We start from the raw sequence: 4,849 nt of genomic DNA on the forward strand, positions 1-4,849 counted from the left end.
AAAAAAAAAAAAAAAAAAAAAAAAAAAAAAAAAAAAAAAAAAAAAAAAAAAAAAAAAAAAAAAAAAAAGAAATTCAACAGAAATTGTTTTCAGTCAAATAGAAAATTATACTATCCTTCCATATTTGAAATGCAGTTCAGTAATATATGTTTGTAGTTTCAACCAGTGTTCAGAGAAAATATATCATTTCCTTTAACAGTGCATTTGAATCTTAGCATCTAGTAAAAGATAACAATTATAACTAAATATGAAACAAGGCACAAAATTCAATTTAAATAGACTATTGTAAGCAGTTTAATTATAATGTATTATAGCTATCAGTGAAATAGATGAAAGATTACAAATGATCAAATATTTCATCCTAATTTATCTCAGATTGAGCTTTGTTTTCTTGTTACAATTGAAATCAATGTTTATCACACAGCTTCTAAGGATATTTATGGGATTACATAATACCAAAACATGCAAAAATGTAACAACTATGATCATTTGCTTAATAAAGATACCCACAACAAGTGTAATGGATTATGAAAATGCCAGAATAATTGATATGCTTTTCACTTTGCATTCTGATATTTTGGAAACCCTCTTAGGTACAAGGTATAGTTACAATTATGGCTATGGTTGATAAAATAAAAGCAAGAAAATATAAAAATAACAGACTTCAGGATGTTGACAAGTCTCAGTAAGGCATTTACTTCTATAAGCCACTTAAAGGCATTTGCTTACAAACATGATAATCCTTGAAAGCAACATGACAGGAAAGAGAAGCAGTTCATACACAGAAGATTCTTATCTCTACGTTGTGATTTGGCATATATGACTACCCTAAATAAATAAATAAGATTTTAAAACATACAATTAGAAAGATGTATTTTATATAATGATTGATCTATTTGAAGTCCAAAACTTATCAATTTCTGGATTTCTGGAGATAGCTTTTGTCACACATCACTTATTACATTAAAATTTGCTGAGATTTCAATGAATATGGGAAATCAAAATATATATGGTCAGTTAGCAAACTGAAAAGAATGCGTTATTTTGTTTAAAATTGTTATGGTTAAATTAGATGAATCAAAGTTAAACTACAATGAAAAATATGCAACTGACATCATGCAAAAATGAGAAAAGATTTTATTGTGAAACAAAATATAGATGGCTACAGTAGTGTAAAGTTTCAAAGGATGGTGAAAATTATTAAGTACATAATGCTTTCTTTCATGTTTCTATTCATTTTAGTGCAGATACATTTATTGAGCAATTGGATGACATAAAACTCAAATAACTCAATATAATAGTATTTGATGAGAATATTAAGTGATTATATTATATTTAATATTTAACAATTATTGTAGAATATACTGCCCCTACAATGATAAATTTTTAAAAAGAGGTTGAAACTGTCTTTTATTTTATTTCAACATTAGCCTTACTTACCTTATGGTTTCAATGTCTCTTCAGTGAATCATTTTCTCTTACAGTCCCATTTTATTTAATGGACCTTCCATGCACAAAATGCATTGTTAACAATGTCAGTAATATGCAATTTTGGTAATGAATCAGGGGACAAATTTAAAAATGATTAAGGGTAAGGAATACATCCAATAAACACTGTCTTCCATGGAGATTTAAATAAATGTGAATCTTCATTGTTGGTACTATGATGAAACAACTTAATTATATGTTTCTCAGATAGGATTTGCATCATACATTGGCAAAACCATATAAGAGAAAGTTTAAAATAACTGCTGAACAACAGCAAAAACATTGAGAGTAAATTACTTGGAAGTGGGTACTAATACAAAATATATAACTATTTAGAAATTAATAAGAAAAAGAAGAACCCAATTATAAATTGGGAAAAGTTTGACTATGCACTTCACAATACAAGAGAAATATATCTCAGGCATGTTAAAGTACACAGAACATAAGTTATTAGGTAAGTGCAATCTCAATACACAAGAAGAGATATTGTAAGGTGCCAGATTGCTAAAATAAAATGAAATAATAGACAATAAAAACAATCAATTTCATAATGTCTAAATGTGAGAAGTTAATACATAGCTAATAGGATTAGAAATATTAATACATAGCTAACTAGGATTTGAACAAGCACAATGCCTCAAAAGAAGTTTAATATCAAGCTACATACTTCATTTTAAGGTATTTAGACATAGATAAAAGCATGTTTCTATATTTGCATGGGAATATTGATAGCAGCATTAATCAATGCAGCAAAAATTTTTGAATTAGCTTAAATGCTTAAGAACCTATGCCTATTCAGAAAATATAGTATCTACTCATACAATGAACAATTATTGAACCATAAAAGAATGTAATTTTCTATCAAATGTTACATGAGATACAGGCCCCAAAACCTCAAATTCAGACACAAAAGCCCACTTTATGCATTGCTTATTTTAAAAGTCCAGAAAACAAATTTATACTAAGTATATAAATTACTTTACACCCAGAGCTAAAGCTAAGAAGAAGACATAAGTTTAAATTGACATGACAAATTTAATTAAGGGGATGAAAATACTTTAGAATTAATCTCTGGTAATGTAAACTATTTGGAAGTTACTAAAAATACTGATTTAACATTGGAAATTGGTGGGTTTCATGACATTCTTTAAAAATAAAAGCTATGTGAAATTATTCTTTAAAAATAGCTTCTGGAGCCTGGCGTGGTGGCGCANNCCTTTAATCCCAGCACTCGGGAGGCAGAGGCAGGNGGATTTCTGAGTTNGAGGCCAGCCTGGTCTACAAAGTGAGCTCCTGGACAGCCAGGGCTANACAGAGAAACCCTGTCTCAAAAACAAAAAACAAAACAAAACAAAAAACAAAACAAAACAAAAAAATAGCTTCTGAGTGTCCAGTGATGCTAAGTACAGATTTGTTTTGTTTTGTTTTGTTTTTATTTTTAATATATCAAGGACAGAATCAGTCTGACCACATCACAGCTAAAGATGTAAATATCCCAGTAAAATAGAGCTTAATTTATCACATATTCCATGGGCAGGCATAAGAAAAAGGGAATGACTTTAATACTAAAAAGCTGAAAATATGCTGATAACATCAATTACATCAAGTAAACAGAAATGGCTGGAGATAGAGTTTCATTTGAACTCTTTACCTTGGCATCATACTTATCATTCAGCATAGCATGTAATGTCACACAAAACTGTCTGAATTCTAATGAGTTTATGTTTTTGCTGAGGATGTTCATTATTAAATAAATGTAACGTAATAGAAAAGTTGCCAGTACAGACCTAGAACTTCCACCAAGATCCATTGTCAGGAGAAGTAATGTTAAGAACTGCAATGTGTAGGAAAATAAAATGTAACTAGGAAGAGTTGTTCCTCTGTCTTAGCAACTGTTGTGGGTGGAGTGTTCCCACACTGTCTTGCAGATATTAAACTGAACATTAATTGGAGGAGGAGAGAACTCCTCAAATGGCATTAGTGCTCAACCTTATTGACCTTTTGGTCCACATCAGCCTAGCTCTAAATACTTTTTATTTTATTTTATTTTACTTTATTTCATTTCATTTTATTTTATTTTATTTTTAGTGCACAGGTCAAATGTGAATATCTCTGCAACCAATCCTGAAAAGATTCTGTCATCTGTGAGAAGACATTGATTTCTTGCTGTCATAAAGAAGCATTTGCATGGTATATTCTAGGGTTATGGAGCTAATAAAAACATGTTCTTTTGGTAGTAACTTGTCATGGCATATACCCTCTAAAATCTGCCTTTAATACAAAAGTGTTACCCTGAGATGGGAACTATTTGATTCCAGGAACTCATAATATCTCAGTGCATGTGTATCTCTGGATATAAGCCATATAACTGCAATTTGTCATACATAACCAATGTAGTATTTAGAAACATGGAAGCAACTTTACCTTTTTAGTTATTTGATTGCACCAGTGTATTGAGGAAAGATAAAAAAAACTAACCTTAGGTCCAATAATATGAGTTTGGAATTCTTAATTTATTATGGGTTTGTGTTTCACAGGAGATAAATAGAATGTCCAAACTGCTTTAACAAAATTATGTGGAATAGATAATAAGAAACTATATCTCCAAACAAAATATAAGTTTTATATGTTTAAAATAACTTTTTTCATAGAATATACCCATTTAAACAAGAATGGGATTTCTTTTTTTAAAACTATTTTATTAGATATTTTCTTCATTTATATTTCAAATGCTATCCCAAATGTCCCCTATACTCTCCCCCAACCGTGTTCCCCTACCCACCCACTCCCACTTCTTGGCCCTGGCATTCCCCTCTATGGGGCATATAAAGTTTGCAAGACCAAGGGGCCTCTCTTCCCAATGATGGCTGGAACAAGAATGGGATTTCAATGTGCTGTTTAGAAACCTAGCTATGTTATTGCAGATAAAGCTTTATTGAAACCGGCACTACCATTCCCTTTCTTTCCCCTATCCCCAAATCCTCTCCCTTTGACCACTGTGTTATTCCACATACTCCACAGATGATCGAAAAATAATACTTCTGTCTGTAGGAATAATCTATTTTGTCTTTATAATGAAGTCCACTTCTCTCATTTTTTTTCTAAAATTCACATACTCTAATCTTTCTTTAAGTCTGAGTAATGCTCTTTGCTTCATCTGCATGATAACATCTTCATTCATTCTGATTATGGCCACCATGAATCATGCCATGCTGTGCAAAGAGTGCAGCAGGAAACAGAGGTGTGCAGGTACTTCTGTAAAAAGATGATGCCAGCAAGATTCTGCTGAAGGGACCCTGATATAGCAGCCTCTTGTGAGGCTATGCCAGTGCCTGGCAAACACAGAAGTGGATGCTCACAG

This window comes from Mus pahari, chromosome 13 (genome assembly GCF_900095145.1).
Source record: "Mus pahari chromosome 13, PAHARI_EIJ_v1.1, whole genome shotgun sequence".
NCBI lineage: Eukaryota > Metazoa > Chordata > Mammalia > Rodentia > Muridae > Mus > Mus pahari.